Consider the following 24,185-nt stretch of genomic DNA (forward strand, 5'->3'; position numbering starts at 1 on the left):
AATTTTAAATTGGTTCCAGGGGTACACGTGCTGCAGTGGTGTGGTCAGTGGAGGCCTAGTGGAAGGAGTGACCGCAGACAGGCATCGAAGGCCTAAAATAATAACACATGGCTGTAGGCAATTTTAAATTGGTTCCAGGGGTACACGGGCAGCAGTGGTGTGGTCAGTAGAGGCCTAGTGGAAGGAGTGACCGCAGACAGGCATCGAAGGCCTAAAATAATAACACATGGCTGTAGGCAATTTTAAATTGGTTCCAGGGGTACACGGGCAGCAGTGGTGTGGTCAGTGGAGGCCTAGTGGAAGGAGTGACCACAGACAGGCATCGAAGGCCTAACATAACAAAAATGTCAATACAATGGTATTGTCAGTGGCAGGCATTGAAGGATGTCAGCGCATAGACTAAACATTGGTGGAGCTGTGAGATAATTTTGCAAGTGGTAGAGCACTGTTTGAGCTGGGGTGGGGGGAAACTGTCTTGTGGCCGGCGGTACAGGCCCAGGGCCCCTCATATTACAACGGTGTGTCTGACGTTGGGTGCGCACCACCACCGCCAGAGACACTTTATTGTACTAGGAGGGACCCAGTGGCAGTGCCGTCGACCAAAAGCGGGCTCACCCACCTCTTCAGACAAACTGCACTCTCACGGGTGCTGTCGCCAAGTGTCGATACCACGGCCCCGTGTGGGGAGTTTGGCCATTTAGTGAGGTGTAAACATGTCGTATGCTGGACAATCAGGTGCTGAAAATTACGAGATTGGAAAAGGCATTCAGAATAGTCCACAGGCAAGACCTTTTCATAGGAAAGCTAGGTGTCAGCCGGGCAAGGTGGGGCAAAAGATTTTGAAATCCAGTTGTGGTTCATTTTAATGAAGGTTAGATCATCTACATTTTGGGTAGCCAGATGAGTCCTTTTTTCTGTTAGTATTGAACCTGCAGCACTGAATACTCTTCCTGATAGGACACTAGCTGCCGGGCAAGCAAGCTCCTGCAATGCATATTCTGCCAATTCTGGCCAGGTGTCTAATTTTGATGCCCAGTAATCAAATGGGAATGACGGTTGAGGGAGAACATCGATAAGGAATGAAAAATAGTTTGTAACCATACTGGACAAATGTTGTCTCCTGTCACTTTGAATTGATGCTGCAGTACCTGTCCTGTCTGCGGTCATAGCAAAATCACTCCACAACCTGGTCAGAAAACCCCTCTGGCCAACGCCACTTCTGATTTCTGCCCCTCTAACTCCTCTGGTCTGCTGGCCCCTGCAGCTCGTGTGAGAACGATCACGGGCGCTGTGTGCAGGGAATGCCAGAAGCAAACGGTCAACAAGAGTTAATTGTTTGGTTGCTAATATTAGTTCCAAGTTCTCATGTGGCATTATATTTTGCAATTTGCCTTTATAGCGAGGATCAAGGAGGCAGGCCAACCAGTAATCGTCATCATTCATCATTTTAGTTATGCGTGTGTCCCTTTTGAGGATACGTAAGGCATAATCCGCCATGTGGGCCAAAGTTCCAGTTCTCAAATCTGCGGTTGTGCTTGGTTGAGGGGCAGTTTCAGGCAAATCAACTTCACTTGTGTCCCTCAAAAAACCAGAACCCGGCCTTGCCGCGCCACCAATTTCCAGTGGCCCCGGAAAAGCTTCCTCATTAAAAATATAATCATCCCCATCATCCTCCTCGTCCTCCTCCTCCTCTTCGCCCGCTACCTCGTCCTGTACACTGCCCTGGCCAGACAATGGCTGACTGTCATCAAGGCTTTCCTCTTCCTCAGCTGCAGACACCTGATCCTTTATGTGCGTCAAACTTTGCATCAGCAGACGCATTAGGGGGATGCTCATGCTTATTATGGCGTTGTCTGCACTAACCAGCCGTGTGCATTCCTCAAAACACTGAAGGACTTGACACATGTCTTGAATCTTCGACCACTGCACACCTGACAACTCCATGTCTGCCATCCTACTGCCTGCCCGTGTATGTGTATCCTCCCACAAAAACATAACAGCCCGCCTCTGTTCACACAGTCTCTGAAGCATGTGCAGTGTTGAGTTCCACCTTGTTGCAACGTCTATGATTAGGCGATGCTGGGGAAGGTTCAAAGAACGCTGATAGGTCTGCATACGGCTGGAGTGTACGGGCGAACGGCGGATATGTGAGCAAAGTCCACGCACTTTGAGGAGCAGGTCGGATAACCCCGGATAACTTTTCAGGAAGCACTGCACCACCAGGTTTAAGGTGTGAGCCAGGCAAGGAATGTGTTTCAGTTGGGAAAGGGAGATGGCAGCCATGAAATTCCTTCCGTTATCACTGACTACCTTGCCTGCCTCAAGATCTACAGTGCCCAGCCACGACTGCGTTTCTTTCTGCAAGAACTCGGACAGAACTTCCGCGGTGTGTCTGTTGTCGCCCAAACACTTCATAGCCAATACAGCCTGCTGACGTTTGCCAGTAGCTGCCCCATAATGGGAGACCTGGTGTGCAACAGTGGCAGCTGCGGATGGAGTGGTTGTGCGACTGCGGTCTGTGGACGAGCTCTCGCTTCTGCAGGAGGACGAAGAGGAGGAGGAGGGGGTGCGAACGGCTACAGCCAATTGTTTCATAGACCGTGGGCTAGGCAGAACTGTCCCAAACTTGCTGTCCCCTGTGGACCCTGCATCCACCACATTTACCCAGTGTGCCGTGATGGACACGTAACGTCCCTGGCCATGCCTACTGGTCCATGCATCTGTTGTCAGGTGCACCTTTGTGCTCACAGATTGCCTGAGTGCATGGACGATGCGCTCTTTAACATGCTGGTGGAGGGCTGGGATGGCTTTTCTGGAAAAAAAGTGTCGACTGGGTAGCTCGTAGCGTGGTACAGCGTAGTCCATCAGGGCTTTGAAAGCTTCGCTTTCAACTAACCGCTAGGGCATCATCTCTAACGAGATTAGTCTAGCTATGTGTGCGTTCAAACCCTGTGTACGCGGATGCGAGGCTAAGTACTTCCTTTTTCTAACCGTAGTCTCATGTAGGGTGAGCTGGACTGGAGAGCTGGAGATCGTGGAACTAGCGGGGGTGCCGGTGGACATGGCAGACTGAGAGACGGTGGGAGATGGTATTGTTGCCACCGGTGCCCTAGATGCAGTGTTTCCTACTACGAAACTGGTGATTCCCTGACCCTGACGGCTTTGGCCTGGCAAAGAAACCTGCACAGATACTGCAGGTGGTGCGGAAAATGGTGGCCCTACACTGCCGGAAGGGATGTTGCGTTGCTGACTAGCTTCATTGGCCGAGGGTGCTACAACCTTAAGGGACGTTTGGTAGTTAGTCCAGGCTTGCAAATGCATGGTGGTTAAATGTCTATGCATGCAACTTGTATTGAGACTTTTCAGATTCTGTCCTCTGCTTAAGGTAGTTGAACATTTTTGACAGATGACTTTGCGCTGATCAATTGGATGTTGTTTAAAAAAATGCCAGACTGCACTCTTTCTAGCATCGGATACCTTTTCAGGCATTGCAGACTGAGCTTTAACCGGATGGCCACGCTGTCCTCCAACAGGTTTTAGCTTTGCCACGCGTTTTGGGCAAGATACGGGCCCGGCAGATGGAACCTGTTGCGATGTTGATGCCTGCTGCGGACCCTCCTCCTCCGCTTCAGAACTGCTGCCGCCTGCACCCTGTTCCCCCAATGGCTGCCAATCGGGATCAAGAACTGGGTCATCTATTACCTCTTCTTGTAGCTCGTGTGCAACTTCGTCTGTGTCACCGTGTCGGTCGGTGGTATAGCGTTCGTGATGGGGCAACATAGTCTCATCAGGGTCTGATTCTTGATCAGCACCCTGCGAGGGCAATGTTGTGGTCTGAGTCAAAGGACCAGGATAGTAGTCTGGCTGTGGCTGTGCATCAGTGCACTCCATGTCAGATTCAACTTGTAATGGGCATGGACTGTTAACTGCTTCACTTTCTAAGCCAGGGACGGTATGTGTAAAGAGCTCCATGGAGTAACCCGTTGTGTCGCCTGCTGCATTCTTCTCTGTTGTTGTTTTTGCTGAAGAGGACAAGGAAGCGACTTGTCCCTGACCGTGAACATCCACTAACGACGCGCTGCTTTGACATTTACCAGTTTCACGAGAGGAGGCAAAAGAGCTAGAGGCTGAGTCAGCAAGATAAGCCAAAACTTGCTCTTGCTGCTCCGGCTTTAAAAGCGGTTTTCCTACTCCCAGAAAAGGGAGCGTTCGAGGCCTTGTGTAGCCAGACGACGAACCTGGCTCCACAGCTCCAGACTTAGGTGCAATATTTTTTTTCCCACGACCAGCTGATGCTCCACCACTACCACTACCCTCATTACCAGCTGACAATGAACGCCCCCGGCCACGACCTCTTCCACCAGACTTCCTCATTGTTTTAAAAACGTTACCAAACGAACGGTATTTGTTGCTGTCACACAACTTACACGGTGAGCTATAACTTCAGTATGATTTAGCTACCCCTTTACAGGTGGGTGAGACCACAACGAAAATCAGCCACAATGTTACACACTCTGTTGTTGTTGGCAACAAATGAGATGGCACACACGCAGGACTGTCACTGAAGCGCAAATGTAAATATTTATCTCCCACTGATTTGTGTTTGTTTTTTTTAAAAGGGAGACTTCAGAAAAAAAAAAATTGAAAAAAAATTATTTTTTACAGAAGAATTTATAAAACAAATAAAATGAAATGATTGTTTCAGGGAGAATTTAGGAAAAAAAAAAAAAAAAAAGGCTTTGTAGGGCCCACTGAGTGAGAGAGGACGCACACAGGAGTCAGGAGTGGCACACAAGCCCAGAGGCCAATATTAATCTCCCACCGATTGATTTAGTTATTTTTTTTGGTAGATTTTGGAACCCAAATCAAGCAAAAAAATTAATAGGCTTTCTATGGCCCACAATTGGGGAGAGAGAGAGAGATGGCACACCCAGGAGTCAAGACTGGCACACAAGCAGAAGGGGCAATATGAATCTCCCACAGATTTTTTTTTTTTTTTTTTTTTTCAGGGAGACTTGAGAGAAAAAAAAATACAAAAAAAATGATTTTTTTCAGGAATAATTTAGAAACCAAAGAAAATAAAATGATTGTTTCAGGGAGAATTTAGAAAACAAATAAAACAAAAAATAGGCTTTCTAGGGCCCACTGAGTGACAGATGACGCACACAGGAGTCAGGAGTGGCACACAAGCCCAGAGGCCAATATTAATCTCCCACCGATTGATTTAGTGATTTTTTTTGGTAGATTTTGGAACCCAAATCAAGCAAAAAAATTAATAGGCTTTCTATGGCCCACAATTGGGGAGAGAGAGAGAGATGGCACACCCAGGAGTCAAGACTGGCACACAAGCAGAAGGGGCAATATGAATCTCCCACAGATTTTTTTTTTTTTTTTTTCAGGGAGACTTGAGAGAAAAAAAAATACAAAAAAAATGATTTTTTTCAGGAATAATTTAGAAACCAAAGAAAATAAAATGATTGTTTCAGGGAGAATTTAGAAAACAAATAAAACAAAAAATAGGCTTTCTAGGGCCCACTGAGTGACAGATGACGCACACAGGAGTCAGGAGTGGCACACAAGCCCAGAGGCCAATATTAATCTCCCACTGATTGATTTAGTGATTTTTTTTGGTAGATTTTGGAACCCAAATCAAGCAAAAAAATTAATAGGCTTTCTATGGCCCACTATTTGTGAGAGAGATGGCACGCTCAGGACTGGCACACAAGCCCAGAGGCCAATATTAATCTCCCACTGATTGATTTAATGATTTTTTCAGGTAGAATTTAGAACCCAAATCAAGCAAAAAAATTAATAGGCTTTCTATGGCCCACTGAGTGAGAGATGGCACACACAGGAGTAAGGAGTGGCACACAAGCCCTGAGGCCAATATTTTTCTCCCACTGATTGATTGATTGATTTTTTCAGGTAGAATTAGGAACCCAAATCAACCAAAAAAATAAATAGGCTTTCTATGGCCCACTATTTGTGAGAGAGATGGCACGCTCAGGACTGGCACACAAGCCCAGAGGCCAATATTAATCTCCCATTTTTTTTTTTTTCCAGGGAAAATTTATAAACCCAATAAAAAAAATAATAATAAATAGGCTTTCTATGGCCCACTATCTGAGAGAGAGAGATGGCACGCTTAGGACTGGCACACAAGCCCAAAGGCCAATATTAATCTCCCACTGATTGATTGATTGATTTTTTCAGGTAGAATTATGAACCCAAATCAAGCAAAAAAATAAATAGGCTTTCTATGGCCCACTATTTGTGAGAGAGATGGCACGCTCAGGACTGGCACACAAGCCCAGAGGCCAATATTAATCTCCCACTTTTTTTTTTTTTCCAGGGAAAATTTATAAACCCAATAAAATAATAAAAAAATAGGCTTTCTATGGCCCACTATCTGAGAGAGAGAGAGATGGCACGCTTAGGACTGGCACACAAGCCCAAAGGCCAATATTAATCTCCCACTGATTGATTTATTGATTTTTTCAGGTAGAATTTAGAACCCAAATCAAGCAAAAAAATTAATAGGCTTTCTATGGCCCACTGAGTGAGAGATGGCACACACAGGAGTAAGGAGTGGCACACAAGCCCTGAGGCCAATATTTTTCTCCCACTGATTGATGTTGTGATTTTTTCTGGTAGATTTTGGAACCCAAATCAAGCAAAAAAATAAATAGGCTTTCTATGGCCCACTGAGTGAGAGATGACACAGACAGAGATGGCACTCTAGCAGAAATGTCAATCTTAATCTCCCACAAAAAAAAAAAAAAAAAAAAAAAAGGAACTGTCCTTCAATTACTATCTCCCTGCAGTAATCTCAGCCAGGTATGGCAGGCAGCAATAAGGAGTGGACTGATGCACAAATTAAATAAAAAGTGTGGACAAACAAACAAGATAGCTGTGCAGAAAGGAAGGAACAAGAGGATTTGTGCTTTGAAAAAAGCAGTTGGTTTGCACAGCGGCGTACACACAGCAATGCAGCTATCAGGGAGCCTTCTAGGGCAGCCCAATGAGCTACAGCGCTGAGGAAAAAAAAAAAAAAAGGAGCTTCCACTGTCCCTGCACACCGAAGGTGGTGTTGGGCAGTGGAAATCGCTACAGCACAAGCGGTTTTGTGGTTAATGGACCCTGCCTAACGCTATCCCTGCTTCTGACGAAGCGGCAGCAACCTCTCCCTAAGCTCAGATCAGCAGCAGTAACATGGCGGTCGGCGGGAACTCCCCTTTATAGCCCCTGTGACGCCGCAGACAGCAAGCCAATCACTGCAATGCCCTTCTCTAAGATGGTGGGGACCAGGACCTATGTCATCACGCTGCCCACACTCTGCCTTTACCTTCATTGGCTGAGAAATGGCGCTTTTCGCGTAATTGAAACGCGACTTTGGCGCGAAAGTCGCGTACCGCATGGCCGACCACGCACAGGGGTCGGATCGGGTTTCATGAAACTCGACTTCGCCAAAAGTCGGCGACTTTTGAAAATGTTCGACCCGTTTCGCTCAACCCTAGTTAAAAGGTCTAACAGTCCCAACTGATCTGTGACTCTCACAACTGAACCTACAACCAGGCATGCTCAGGTGTGACAATGGCCATAACCTGGTGGCTCTGAAGCTTGGCAACCTTACACATGTACCATGCCTGGCCAACGTGCTCAACTTAGTGGTTCATCGTTTTCTCAAAACTTACCCAGATCTACCTGAACTACTTTTGAAAGTACACCGTGTGTGTGCCCAATTCAACAAGTCAGTTACAGCTGCCACTGCCCTGATAGTTCGACAACATCATTTGCAACTTCCAGCTCACCGACTGGTGTACGATGTCACCATGCATTGGAATTCAATGTTACATATTTTGGCAAGGCTCTGTGAGCAGCAGAGGGTAGTAGTTGAATACCAGCTACACTATGCCTCTAAGCATTCTGGTCAGCTTCTGCACATAAGAGCTGGTGAGTGAGCATGGATATCTGAGATCTGTTGGGTTCTCAAAAACTTTGAAGACTTGACCAAGATGGTGAGCGGAGATGATGCCATAATGAGCATCACCATCCTGCTTTTCTTTCTACTAAAATACTTGCTGCTCAAAATTAGAGGAGGCTTTGTAGGCAGAACAAGATGAGATGGAGCAAAAAACTATACTGGGTGATCACAGCTCAGCCTCATCTTCTCTATGTGGATTGGGTGATAATGAGGTGGAGAAGGAAGAAGAACAGGAGCTGGTTGCCTGCACTACAGACGGTAGTACCCACACAACCTTCATCCCATCTGTTCAGCATAGATGACCTGAAAATGAGAATAACATGGAGGATGAGGAGGACAAGGAGGACAACATGGACAGTTGTCCTCTTGGTGGGGACATGGAAGTCTAGTTGGCAGTCTAGAACACATGGTATAGTTTATGTTCTGCTGCCTTTACAGTGACTCTCATGTCGTATGCATTTTGGCCAACCCTCGTGGAACCATGCTACAAGGAGAACTTTACATCTCTCCTTCCTGTGGATGAGAGGTCTAATAAAATGTTGCACTACCAGAAAGTCCTAGTTTAATAATTCTGAAAAAAATTCTGACAATGCTGGCAGCAGAGGTCACAGTTTCTTGGACAACCAAGGAGTGGAGACTAGGGAGACACACACCAGATGCATCAGAGGAAGGTGACCACTCTCAAAGGAACAGTTTTCTCAGACCTTCCCATCGCCCAAGCCTTGATGTGCGGGGTACTCTGATAAGGTGGGAAAAGTTTTAGAAGATGCTGAAGGAGTACCTTGCCAACTGTACCAGTGTCCTCCATAATTCCTCTGTGCCTTAGAACTATTGTTTATCCAAGCTCACCTGTCTGTCAACTGAAAATGTTGACAGGCTGACTCTTATCACAATGAACAAGGGCTGGATTGTGCCAAGCTCCTGTACACCTACAGATGACACAGATGACACAATTCTCACACTGCGTACAATAAGTGCAGAAGATCCTGGTTGCCTCTATATCTGGCTGAGTAGATGAGAAACACTTCACTATATTCCCCAGCAGGGTTAATGAAATAACAGTCCTTGGTGCTGCTACGTTAAACTAATCACTTTTTTCATGGCTAATTTAAATAGATTCTATCCTGTTATAATAATACCGCTCTTATCTGCACTTCATCTACGGTGAGGTGTGGCAGTAGGGATAGCGTATGACAGGCATCTAGTCAGTGATTATTGCCATCTAAATTCTAAGCCTTACTGCTTCTTTTTTTCCATGGACTCATTACTGATTCATATTTTTTACAGTGATTTGTACTCAGAAATTTATCACAGCTGCTTTTTAACGGTGGTAGTTCAGGGTACTTATTCCTCAGCGCTGCTTTTTAACGGCACTGAGAAATAAGTGTAATGCGCCCCCCAGAATCTGAAAATCACCTGTGTCTTGGCTATCGGAGGTTGCTAAGACCCCAGAGAACATGATTCAGGTCAGTTTTAACCTTCCCCAGTCTTATGATTGCAAAAAAAAAGTCTGATTTTACACTCATTTCTCAATCCATGATATGATCAAGCACATCTGAGGAGAGAGAAATGGGGTCCTCCGAGCCCCCTCCAGTACCTCCACCTTCCCTGAAATATCCTGCTCTTTCCCTGACCTTCCTCATCATCTTCCTGGAAAAAATGGCAGGCTCATGCGCATTTTGCTAGCCAAGATTTTTCCTATTGGCTCATTGTGATCACTGTGACAGGGTCTATCTATCAAAATAAAAAAAAATAGTAAATCAAACCCCCATTTGTCACCCCTTTAGTTAGGTAAAAATAATAAAATAAAAAATTGTAATTTTTTCTATTCTTTGCAGTTAGGGTTAGGGTTGGGGCTACTGTTATGGTTGTGTTGGGATTAGGGTTGTATTGGGGTGAGGATGGTGTTGGGATTATGGTTAGGGTTACGGTTGTGTTGGGGTTCCGGTTGTGTTGGGGTTCCGGTTGTGTTGGAATTACAATGGTGTTGGAGTTACGGTTGTGTTGAAGTTACAGTTGTGGTATTTGGTTATGGATGTGGTGTTGTGGTTAGGGTTGTGGTTAGGGTTGGGATTATGGTGTGACAGTCACAACACATGCATAGGAAGCCCAACAAGCAGGATCTCAATGCATATTCTCCCGAATATCCCCCATCCTCTGGAATTCTTTGCCCCAACACGTCCGACTATCAACCACATTCGGATCCTTCAGACGGAACCTGAAAACCCATCTCTTCAGGAAAGCCTACAGCCTGCACTGACCCCACTGCCTCCTCATCACTACCGAAGCTACCGGCTCACCAACATCAGAGCTCCTGCAACCCTCAACCTACTGTCTCCTTCCCCATAATCCAGTAGAATGTAAGCCTGCAAGGGCAGGGTCCTCGCCCCTCTGTATCAGTCTGTCATTGTTAGTTTTAACAAAAAACTCAGAAAACCTGAAATAAGTTTGTGGCCAGGAGTACACTTGTATACCTCCCCCAGTGTCAAAATCCCAATCCTTAGGATAGTTCGGGGAGCTCCAAAATACATACAAAACAAGAGAACGGAGCAACAAAATCCCAAAAGATATGATCATAAAAACATACAAATTTTATTAAACCAATATTAAAGGGAACCTGTCACCCCGAAAATCGCGGGTGAGGTAATCCCACCGGCATCAGGGGCTTATCTGCAGCATTCTGTAATGCTGTAGATAAGCCCCCGAAGTTACCTGAAAAAGGAGAAAAAGACGTATTTTGCTCTGGCCTGTTGAGGGCAGACAAAGTACTGCAGTGCGCAGGGGCCGGGCCTCTGACCTTTCCGGCGCCTGCGCACTGCAGTACTATCCTCTGCCCTCAAGAGGGCAGAGCAAAGTACGCCTGCGCCGGAGCCGTGGCTGAAGATCAGAAGAGGACGTCATGGAAAGAAGATAGGAGGCGCCGGAGCGGACCGGAGACGCCCATCCGACCTGACCAGCAGCAGGACCCTGGGTGAGTATAATCTAACGTCTTTTTCTCCTTTTTCAGGTAACATCGGGGGCTTATCTACAGCATTACAGAATGCTGCAGATAAGCCCCTGATGCCGGTGGGATTACCTCACCCGCGATTTTCGGGGTGACAGGTTCCCTTTAACACAATATATCAACATATATAAATATATAGTAGGCATATAGCCAAAGAAACATGGAGTGTGGAGGAAACTGGTGGTAAGCTTGGGGACCAGGAGGGAGTAAGATATATTACATCCAAGGCATAGCCAGAGAGATCACCAGATCACATTACTGTCTCATAGCGTTATTTCATAATTTAGGGGACCTCAGTACAACTGTCCATGGCAAAGTATACCATTATACACCGCCACCCTATCAGTGAGCATAGTCACTAGCGTGAATCAAGCAGGCTTACCCATTAAGTCAAGATGACTCCCTCCGGTTCCACAGGCAGACCCCCTGACGCGCGTTTAGCCATCTGCTTTTTCAAAAGGGGTGTGTTAATCGGTAGTTCTTCAGGGTTTAAATTGGGAGAGAACCGGAAGTAGCGCTGGCGTTCCGGCGCATGCGCACTCGGGACCCAGTCCCCCTGACCCAGCAGGCCGTCATCACTGCGAGCGCATAGAGCGGAAATCCACCTAGTGACGTCACATAAATATGCGCGCGCAGCTCTCATAGACAGCCTGACAGGAGAAAGGGGGAGTGGGATCCAGAGCGCACGCGCGCTCAGCCGGTGGCCATCTTGCCGGAGACCATGGAAGTGGCCATCTTTCAGAAGAAACATGCCAGGAGTACAAAACAAAAGATAAAGTGCTTAAGTAAGTGCGATTTAAGATGCAGTGCACAGCCAGCATACAAAAAATGCCGCTGTTGTAAGAATGTAATACTATTAAAAGGGTTATCACAAAATACAGCCGACCAGCAGCCATATTATCAAAGGCAACATAAGTCGCCATTTTTGGGGGGATAAAGTGCAAGAAACATGATATATTCAAGAGTGCCACAATGTGTCATAATAAGAAGAAAAAAATAAGAAAAAAATACGAACAAAACATCCTATACGTGAAATAACATATGTCAATAGACACATTAAACATACAAGAAAATGCAATAATATGTATCATACAAACAGTATATTAGATGACCCAACATATATCAAAACACAAAATGACATAACGGAAGACAGGGGCTTCTTCATCCATGGAAAATCGGCAGGATATTAAATACTGGGGTCCGGCAGATGGAGACACGGTTAATAACGCCGACTCGGCGCTCAACACCCATTATGTAGATAGGTAAAACAAAGAACAGCAAAAATTTAAAAACAAGATAAAAACACAGATATGGAGGAGAGTCACAGGGGAGAGGACAAGCCAAAAAATAGAAAAAACACTGGTGAAAAAAATCATCATCACACCAGAAGTCGCATAAACAGGAGGACGAGCACAGTGGAGGAACACGGCAATGAGACTCACCCCAAAATGTCACAAGAAGGGGACAAAACTTAGCTGTTCATTTAACCCCTTGGGGGTCATGGTGTCAAGGGTGACAATCCACTCACGTTGTGCACTCCAATGCACTCACATTGTGCAATTAATTGTTTTAGATTGCCACCCCTGACACCCCCATGGATTTTGTCAATCCCCCTCACTTTTAGACCACTGGGATCAGATCCGTGACATAAATGAAAATGCCGAGGAAGGGTTTTAAGCGTGGAAACATCACACACATCCCTTGCAGCTATTATCTCCTGAACGTGTTTGCGCATCCTAACTTTCAGTTCCCTAGAAGTGAGACCGACATAAATGAGGGAGCAGGGACACGTGGCATAATATACCACATAGGTAGTATTGCAAGTGATATATTCGCGAATCTTATATTCACTGCTCCCATCAGATGTTTTGAAGGTCCCACTTCTAAGGATGTTAGGACACGCGACACACGAACCGCAGGGGAAACACCCTACGCTGTACCATGCATGGAAAAGGGGAGAGATGTTTTGCCAGGGCATTGTCCGTAAGTAAAACCGACCAATGCTTGGTCATAATATCACGGATCTGATCCCAGCGGCAATTTGCCGTAGAGATAAATCTAATCTCAGTGTCTCTCAATTGATCACTTTTTTGGGGGGTAATAATAGGTCCTCTCTACGGGTTTGTTTGGCACGTCTATATCCAGCCCTAATACACCAATTACTGTACCCCCTGGCTTTAAACCTATTAGTAAGGGTTGCGGATTGTCCCTCGAAACAGGCCTCCGTGGAGCAGACACGCCTGTTCCTCAAGAACTGGCCAACCGGGATGGCCTTAATTGTGGAATAATTGTGTGCCGAGGAGGCATGCAGTAACGAATTAACTGCTGTCTCTTTCCGATAGAGATCTGTTTCAATTGAGCCATCCTCGGCAACACACAAAGTGATATCCAAAAAATTAATTTGACTGTGATCCCATGTGTACGTGAATTTTAAATTAAAACAATTTGTATTAAGGTCTTGCATGAACTTGGTTAGGCTGGTCTCGTCACCGTTCCAAATCATGAGCACATCATCGATGTACCGAAACCAGCCAACCACCTGGTCCGCGGCATGCGCCCCGTCCCCCTGGAAAATAGTGCATTCCCAGAAACCCAAGAACAAATTAGCATAGGACGGAGCGCATGCCGCCCCCATGGCAGTCCCCTGCAATTGTAAATAATATTTATCCTTGAATACAAAAAAATTGTGCGTTAACACAAATTCTAATAATTCCAAAATAAAATCCGAAAAATGTCCATCCCGGTTGGCCGTCTCGAGGAAGAAGCGTGCCGCCCTCAAACCGTCACAGTGTCTGATGGACGTATAGAGTGATTCTATGTCAAAAGTGACTAGGAGCATGCCCGCCTCGAGGGACAGACCGTTGACCCTTGTAAGTACATCTGTAGTGTCTCTGACATAGGAGGGGAGTGTTTCCACGAGTGTCCCTGCTCCCTCATGTCTGTCGGTCTCACTTCTAGGGAACTGAAAGTTAGGACGCGCGAACACGTTCGGGAGTTAATATCTGCAAGGGATGTGTGTGATGTTTCCACGCTTAAAACCCTTCCTCAGCATTTTCATGTATGTCACGGATCTGATCCCAGTGGTCTAAAAGTGAGGGGGATTGACAAAATCCATGGGGGTGTCAGGGGTGGCAATCTAAAACAATTACTTGCACAACGTGAGTGCAGGTGGATTGTCACCCTTGACACCATGTCCCCCAAGGGGTTAAATGAACAGCTAAGTTTTGTCCCCTTCTTGTGACATTTTGGGGTGAGTCTCATTGCCGTGTTCCTCCACTGTGCTCGTCCTCCTGTTTATGCGACTTCTGGTGTGATGATGATTTTTTTCACCAGTGTTTTTTCAATTTTTTGGCTTGTCCTCTCCCCTGTGACTCTCCTCCATATCTGTGTTTTTAAATTTTTGCTGTTCTTTGTTTTAGCTATCTACATAATGGGTGTTGAGCGCCGAGTCGGCGTTATTAACCGTGTCTCCATCTGCCGGACCCCAGTATTTAATATCCTGCCGATTTTCCATGGATGAAGAAGCCCCTGTCTTCCGTTATGTCATTTTGTGTTTTGATATATGTTGGGTCATCTAATATACTGTTTGTATGATACATATTATTGCATTTTCTTGTATGTTTATTGTGTCTATTGACATATGTTATTTCACGTATAGGATGTTTTGTTCGTATTTTTTTCTTATTTTTTTTCTTCTTATTATGACACATTGTGGCACTCTTGAATATATCATGTTTCTTGCACTTTATCCCCCCAAAAATGGCGACTTATGTTGCCTTTGATAATATGGCCGCTGGTCGGCTGTATTTTGTGATAACCCTTTTAATAGTATTACATTCTTACAACATTGGGCATTTTTTGTATGCTGGCTGTGCACTGCATCTTAAATCGCACTTACTTAAGCACTTTATCTTTTGTTTTGTACTCCTGGCATGTTTCTTCTGAAAGATGGCCACTTCCATGGTCTCCGGCAAGATGGCCACCGGCTGAGCACGCGTGTGCGCTCTGGATCCCACTCCCCCCTTCTCCTGTCAGGGTGTCTATGAGAGCTGCGCGCGCATATTTATGTGACGTCACTAGGCGGATTTCCGCTCTATGCGCTCGCAGTGATGATGGCCTGCTGGGTCAGGGGGACGAGGTCCCGAGTGCGCATGCGCCGGAACGCCAGCGCTACTTCCGGTTCTCTCCCCATTTAAACCCCGAAGAACTACCGATTAACACAACCCTTTTGAAAAAGCAGATGGCGAAACGCGCATCAGGGTGTCTGCCTGTGGAACCGGAGGGAGTCATCTTGACTTAATGGGTAAGCCTGCTTGATTCACGCTAGTGACTATGCTCACTGATATGGTGGCGGTGTATAATGGTATACTTTGCCATGGACAGTTGTACTGAGGTCCCCTAAATTATGAAATAACGCTATGAGGCAGTGAGACAGTAATGTGATCTGGTGATCTCTCTGGCTATGCCTTGGATGTAATATATCTTACTCCCTCCTGGTCCCCAAGCTTACCACCAGTTTCCTCCACACTCCATGTTTCTTTGGCTATATGCCTACTATATATTTATATATGTTGATATAATGTGTTAATATTGGTTTAATAAAATTTGTATGTTTTTATGATCATGTCTTTTGGGATTTTTGTTGCTCCGTTCTCTTGTTTTGTCATTGTTAGTTTGTTTACTGTAAGTGATATCTGTAACTTGTATGTAACCCCTTCTCATGTACAGCACTATGGAATCAATGGTGCTATATAAATAATCATAAATAATAATTAAATGTGTTGTGACTGTCACACAGCTGCAGCTCCAAACAGCTCATTATCGGGAGCATTCCAGGTATCCAGGTTACCGAGGCAGCTGTTTAGTAAGCGCTATAGCTATTCAGATTAGCTGTTATCCAAAGCTACTCGATCAGCCCTAGTCCTAACAAAAAAAATTGTTTACAAAAATGTGTTGAAGTAAAGTTGACATTTAGGAAATGTTATTTATTAACTATTTTGTTTGACACCATTTAAGGGCACAAAAATTAAAAGTTTGAAAATTGCAAAATTTTCTAAATTTTTGCCAAATTTCCATTTTTTTCATAAATAAACACGTTATATAGATTAAATTTTACCACTAACATGAAGTACAATATGTCACAAAATAACAATATCAGAAACAGTGGAGTATGTTGAATTGTTCCTAAGGTATAACCTCATTAATTGACAGTGGTCAGAATTGTAAAAATTGCCTTGGTCATTAAGGTCAAAATTGGCTCAGTCACTAAGGGGGGTTAGGCCCAAGATAAACTGTAAGTTCCTATCTAGAGAGGCCAAAACTGATCAAACTGTGTTCTAATTACCTTAAAAGGGTAATACTTAGCACTATAAGTATAATAGATATAGCAGTAAATAATTAATTCAATGTGAATATATGCTCAAACTGCAGTTGTATTTATTTGCTTGCATGCTTTATGAACCAATGCAGCCTCTATCACTTGATAGCTGGCAAGATTGACCAACTTTTATGTTAAATATGTTTAATATGCAAACATAATTTTTGCTTTGTATACTGATGCAACATTGCATCTTAATTTTGATTACTGTCTCTTTATATGATATGGACAATAGCTCCCATAACAGTTTTGTGCAAGAAATTACAAAAGCAAAACAATACATTAATAAAATGAACTAGAAAATGTGCGTAGAATTTTTTAGAAAACTGAAAATACCATATAAAGATAAATGGTGTAATATTAAAGCCAAAACACTCATTTTCTACAATTAATTTGAGCAAAGTACTAAAAGGACGCAATATGATTTCTTTCCATGCAAGATAATTTACACAGTTCTTCAGGTCCATTTTATGCCATCAAAAAAGGTTGAAAGTATAACCTGTTTAACACAAGAATAAGAGACTTTCAATTAACTAATTTCTCTACAATTGGTGCCATTTACGTCTCCTTAAAACTGCTCCTTTTTTATCTAAACTTAATGGGCAATAATACTTCAAAACCCCTACACTAAAATGCCGAATGACTCAATTAATTTTTATTAATTAGGCATTGAAGTAGTACTTAGTGTCTACTCAGTCAATCAATCACAATAAAAACGATATTCCCTCAGAGTTCAGAAATATTGATCTAATCACAGCTTTCTCTCCTGTAATCCGCTTGGGAGAGCAGTGCTAAATGGGGGCAAATCAAATGTCTTCAAATTGATGTTAGTAAAAAGGCATTACTGACTAATAAAACACTGAGATCTGGAAAATGTATTGCTCACAGCAACACAGCTTACAGCGATAAAGGGGCGCTCATAGTACCAGAGAAACTGTTAGTGAAGTTTCAGAAGCTGAGGCACAAATGGTGGAGGATGACTGGATGGATGCGCAAGAGTCAGGAGATGAAGAGGACAATGATATGCTCTCTGTTGTCCGTGGTTGGTGGGGGGGATGGAAGGAACAACCTTGAGTGTTACCCCGCCACCAACACATCATGGACTTGGACCTCATGAAAGCCCCGACACATGAGCGCCTTCTTGCTGCACTGAAAGAGTGCTGACTACTAAAAAAGGCCCAGGCTAGGCAACCCTTACCGCCCCTGTGAACTTCATATTCATGACCAATGCTGGCCACAGTTAGAGATGGGGCTGAGGATGTCATGCTTGTCATGGTTGCATCACTTACTGTCTGTGTGGTAAGCTGCAATGTAACCTCCTCATCTTCCTCCTCCTCCTCTTCCTCCTCTGTTGGTCTACTCATCTGTGTACCTCTAGGATCACACCAAGTGGCATCTACAACCTCATTGTCACCCTCTCTGTTCTCACACTCCTCACTCTGGAAGTCACCCTCTTCCTGCCCTGACACTACAGTACAGTCTGTGTATGTCTCTGGTATCTGAATCTCATCAGGATCACCTCTGTTATGACCTGGTGGTAAGGACAATAATGGACCTGGTGGTTAAGAGCACACGGAATGACCTGATAGTTACTGATAATAAGGACGAACTCTGGGACGTGGGAACTCTGCTGACCGCAATCCCTAAACCTATCAAACACACTAGAAATAGCCGTGGATTGCACCTAACGCTCCCTATGCAACACGGCACAGCCTAAGAAACTAGCTAGCCCTGAAGATAGAAAACTAAAGCCTACCTTGCCTCAGAGAAATTCCCCAAAGGAAAAGGCAGCCCCCCACATATAATGACTGTGAGTAAAGATGAAAATACAAACACAGAGATGAAATAGATTTAGCAAAGTGAGGCCCGACTTACTGAACAGACCGAGGATAGGAAAGGTTACTTTGCGGTCAGCACAAAAACCTACAAAAAGACCACGCAGAGGGCACAAAAAGACCCTCCACACCGACTGGAACTTAGCTTATGATGGGAAGACAGGTCACAAGAACGATCCAGGAGTGAACAGACCAATACTGGAACATTGACAGGTGGCATGGAGCAAAGATCTAAGTGGAGTTAAATAGAGCAGCAGCTAACGAATTAACCTCGTCACCTGTGAAACTCAGAAACACCCACCAGAGGAAGTCCATGAACAGAACCAGCCGAAGTACCATTCATGACCACAGGAGGGAGCCCGACAACAGAATTCACAACACACCTCCACCCTTGGTGGTTAACATCTGGTGACAAGGGCCTAGATTCTGCTCAGACCCTACTTTGTCAGGCCCTGGATCCAACATGAAAATATTTTGGGCATCGGTGCAGATGCTTTTCTCCTCTGGATTCTGTGATTCTTCTGAGTAGACCTCTGATATCCATGAAATAGAATGTATGAATAGCTGTGCAGAATGGCCCATCTGAGGTTCCCCACAGTCAGTTGGGCATTTTGAAATTTTTGATGCGGGGGAAACAAGGGTGATTGGGTTGCCACCTCTGAAGATTGTACTGTGTGTGATGTTAAGGTGGGAGATGAGGAGGAGAGGCCACTTGATGCAGCATCTGCCATCCATTGTAGCACATGCTCTTTCTGTGTCTCTTCTACATAGCGTACTGCTGTGCTGCTGCCAAAGAAAGGGAGTTGAGTAGGCCTGCCAGTAACAGATGTTGTCATTGGTCTTTGGATAGGACAAGATGGTATTTGTTCAGTTGAGCTTTCATTAACATTAACACCTAAAACACGTACACTTTGAACTTCAAGCCTAATCCCCCTTCCACCATGACCTCACTTTTTCCCAGTCATGTTGTAAGCTGCCTTCCCCAAACTTAGGCCCACAGCTGTAAGTCACCTGTCACTAAATGAACAATCACTATTTATTTTCTTAGATAGTGTGCCTGAAAAATACTGTTATAGTTAACAATTATAATTGGAAATCTGGCCTTCTGATTTATCACTGAAACACAATTTTATCACAAATGATTTAGAGTAGCTAATTAGGCCTCGTGGCTGCTCCCCAATATTAGGCCTAATGATTTTTAATTGGAAATCTGGCCTTCTGATTTATCACTGAAACACAATTTTATCACAAACAATTTTGAGTAACTAATTGGGTCTTATGGCTGCACCCCAATATTAAGCCAAACGATTTTTAAGTGGAAATCTGGCCTTCTGATTTGTCACTGAAACACAGTTTTATCACAAACGATTTGAAGTAACTAATCTGGTCTCATGGCTGCACCCCAGTATTAAGCCTAATGATTTTTAAGTGGAAATCTGGCTTTCTGAAACACAGTTTTATCACAACGTTTTGGAGTAGCTAATTGGGCATCGTAGCTGCACCCTAATATTAGGCCAAAAGATTTTGAAGTGGAAATCTGGTCTTCTGATTTGTCACTGAAACGCAGTTTTATCACAAACGATTTGCTGTAGCAAATCTGACCTTGTCACTGTACCCCTAACAATTTTTAAGTGGAAAGCTGGCCTTCTGATTTGTCACTTAAACAGTTTTATCACAATAATTTGGAGTAGTTAATTGGACATCGTGGCTGCACCCAAATATTAGGCCTAATGATTTTTAAGTGCAAATCTGGCCTTCTGATTTGTCACTGAAACACAGTTTTATCGCAAGCAATTTGGAGTAGCTTTTTGGGCCTCACGGCTGCATCTTAATATGAGGCTTAAAGATTTTGAAGTGGAAATCTGACCTTCTGATTTTTAACTGAAACACAGTTTTATCACAAATGATTTGGAGTAGCAAAAAGTGCATCAAGAGACTGCCACACAGGTTTTGCACAGTCTACTTCACTGCTGGTAGGTCGATTTAACACAGGACCACAGGACAGGATCCTATCTATCTAACTGACAAAATCATTAGCAGCACTATCAGGAGTGGCTTCTCTGCACTGTGACACTGAGCAAATGGCACCAGAAAAACAAAATGTCCACTTTTTAAACGTCATAACGTCATAACAATGTGGATTGTTTCTGCACCCAGATTGGCTGCTGGAATGAACATACAAAGTTAAGGGAAAAAAAAGAGCATGCAGCTTCTCTAACCTCTCCATACGCTCTTCTAATTTCTCCATACCCCATCCCCTCATCAAATACATGTCCCCATCCTCCCACTCAGCATAAAACATCACTATCCTAGCCAAAGTAATAAGAAAAGCATTAGTGTAAACGTGACGATTTACAATGGTCCTCACAGTCCCTTGATCTAAACATCCTTGAAAAACTTTGGCTAGACATCAAAATAGCTATGCATGCAAGACGACCCAGGAATCTCACAGACCTGGCAGAATTTTTCAAGGACGAATGGATGAAAATCCCCCAAACAAGATCTGAAAGACTTTTGACTGGCTGCAAAAAGTATTTACAAGCTGTGATATTTTCAAAACTGGGTGCTATTAGGTACTAACCATGCATTGTGCACAAACTTTTACATAGGCCCATTTTCCTTTTTGTAAGTTTTTAAATATAAAAACTACTATATATACAGGTCCTTCTCAAAAAATTAGCATATAGTGTTAAATTTCATTATTTACCATAATGTAATGATTACAATTAAACTTTCATATATTATAGATTCATTATCCACCAACTGAAATTTGTCACGTCTTTTATTGTTTTAATACTGATGATTTTGGCATACAACTCCTGATAACCCAAAAAACCTGTCTCAATAAATTAGCATATTTCACCCATCCAATCAAATAAAAGTGTTTTTTAATAACAAACAAAAAAACCATCAAATAATAATGTTCAGTTATGCACTCAATACTTGGTCGGGAATCCTTTGGCAGAAATGACTGCTTCAATGCGGCGTGGCATGGAGGCAATCAGCCTGTGACACTGCTGAGATGTTATGGAGGCCCAGGATGCTTCAATAGCGGCCTTAAGCTCATCCAGAGTGTTGGGTCTTGCGTCTCTCAACTTTCTCTTCACAATATCCCACAGATTCTCTATGGGGTTCAGGTCAGGAGAGTTGGCAGGCCAATTGAGCACAGTAATACCATGGTCAGTAAACCATTTACCAGTGGTTTTGGCACTGTGAGCAGGTGCCAGGTCGTGCTGAAAAATGAAATCTTCATCTCCATAAAGCATTTCAGCCGATGGAAGCATGAAGTGCTCCAAAATCTCCTGATAGCTAGCTGCATTGACCCTGCCCTTGATGAAACACAGTGGACCAACACCAGCAGCTGACATGGCACCCAACACCATCACTGACTGTGGGTACTTGACACTGGACTTCAGGCATTTTGGCATTTTCTTCTCCCCAGTCTTCCTCCAGACTCTGGCACCTTGATTTCCGAATGACATGCAAAATTTGCTTTCATCAGAAAAAAGTACTTGGGACCACTTAGCAACAGTCCAGTGCTGCTTCTCTGTAGCCCATTTCGGCACCTGTAGCCCATTTCCTGCACACGCCTGTGCATGGTGGCTCTGGATGTTTCCACACCAGACTCAGTCCACTGCTTCCTCAGGTTCCCCAAGGTCTGGAATCGGTCCTTCTCCACAATCTTCCTCAGGGTCCGGTCTCCTCTTCTCGTTGTACAGCGTTTTCTGCCACATTGTTTCCTTCCAACAGACTTACCATTGAGGTGCCTTGATACAGCACTCTGGGAACAGCCTATTTGTTGAGAAATTTCTTTCTGGGTCTTACCCTCTTGCTTGAGGGTGTCAATGATGGCCTTCTTGACATCTGTCAGGTCGCTAGTCTTACCCATGATGGGGGTTTTGAGTAATGAACCAGGCAGGGAGTTTATAAAAGCCTCAGGTATCTTTTGCATGTGTTTAGAGTTAATTAGTTGATTCAGAAGATTAGGGTAATAGGTCGTTTAGAGAACCTTTTCTTGATATGCTAATTTATTGAGACAGGTTTTTTGGGTTATCAGGAGTTGTATGCCAAAATCATCAGTATTAAAACAATAAAAGACGTGACAAATTTCAGTTGGTGGATAATGAATCTATAATATATGAAAGTTTAATTGTAATCATTACATTATGGTAAATAATGAAATTTAACACTATATGCTAATTTTTTGAGAAGGACCTGTATATATATTTTTTTTTTTTTACTTTTGCCTAAAATACAAAGGAAATGTGTCAACTTTAACTTTAGCCTTTTAGAGATCATTAAATTTTCAACTTGCTTAACTGTTCACAATAACAGTAATTTTGACAATTGTTGCCCATACTGTTGCATACCATTGTAGTAATTGAACAGATTACATAACCAGATGTCTCCTCCTCAACGGGAGCAACAATAACCCAAACCAGTCAATAAATGATGTCTTAGTCCTGTAAACTTCAAAACATAACTGCGGGTTCAGATGTTTAAGTTATTTTTTTTATTAAAGGTGGTAGACCCTTTTCCAACCCTTTTAATGCCTCTAAGTAATAAAATAAAAACTATAGATTTAAAACTATGCATGGTAATTTATTCTACCAGAAGAAAAGAATGAACACAAATCTAATCACAATACTGTTTTAATGTCATTTTTTTATTATGACTGTAAAATATAAATATTTGTACATCTAAAATATATTTTAAGAATATTTTTTATTGAGATGTTAACTATGATAAAATTGTAGAATTTATTTCTGCATTCTGTTAAAGAATCTTATGATTTCTCATTAAAGGGAATATCCCAGAATCTATATTTTTTCAAACTCTCTGTAGTCTAATATGCTATCTAATGAACCCCAAAAACTTATTGGCTAACTTCTTATATATTTTTTCTGGCTCATGCTTCTCTATAATTGTGTCTGTCTGTTGACAAGTGGAGACATGGTGCAGTAAATATTTTCTAATATTACGGTATATCAAGAAATATAATTCTTGTCTGTATTTACTGCCCTCTGTAAATGTTTATAATCCTTCATCTTGTAGATTCATATACATATGAATCCTCTCCTGGCTCCAAAACCTGTTTTCAGCTGAAATCTGATTGGCTGATGTGGGCAAGGGAGACAGTTTCTCTATTAGACTAGAAATTATATTTATTTTGCACGTATAAATAGGAGGTTTCTATTATTAAAAATGTAGACATAAATGTCACTGCTTAGTAAGAAGAGGATTCCTGATTTAGAATGGCCGATACCTGCTGAGCATGTGTGACCTATAAGAACTACCGGCTGTATCCATGTTCAACAAGGTTGGCAAAAGTCTCTGACATGCAGGTTTTCAAGGGGCAATATTCGGAGCATTGAGCACTTTTGGAAATTGATTGCATTTTATAATTTTATATATTTTAGTATTCTAATACATTGAGCTAACGTTGATATTGTGGAAATACAGTTATATGAAAAAGTTTGGGCACCCCTATTAATCTTAAGCTTAATGTTTTATAAAAAATAGTTTTTTTTGCAACAGCTATTTCAGTTTCATATATCTAATAACTGTGGGACACAGTAATGTTTCTGCCTTGAAATGAGGTTTATTGTACTAACAGAAAATGTGCAATCTGCATTCAAACTAAATTTGACAGGTGCATAAGTATGGGCACCCCACTAGAAAAGTGACATTAATATTTAGTAGATCCTCCTTTTGCAAAAATAACAGCCTCTAGTTGCTTCCTGTAGCTTTTAATGAGTTCCTGGATCCTGGATAAAGGTATTTTTGACCATTCCTCTTTACAAAACAATTCCAGTTCAGTTAAATTTGATGGTTGCCGAGCATGGACAGCCCTCTTCAAATGATCCCACAGATGTTCAATGATATTCAGGTCTGGGGACTGGGATGGCCATTCCAGAACAGTGTAATTGTTCCTCTGCATGAATGCCTGAGTAGATTTGGAGCGGTGTTTTGGATCATTGTCTT

The sequence above is a fragment of the Ranitomeya imitator genome, chromosome 4, assembly GCF_032444005.1.
Source record: "Ranitomeya imitator isolate aRanImi1 chromosome 4, aRanImi1.pri, whole genome shotgun sequence".
NCBI lineage: Eukaryota > Metazoa > Chordata > Amphibia > Anura > Dendrobatidae > Ranitomeya > Ranitomeya imitator.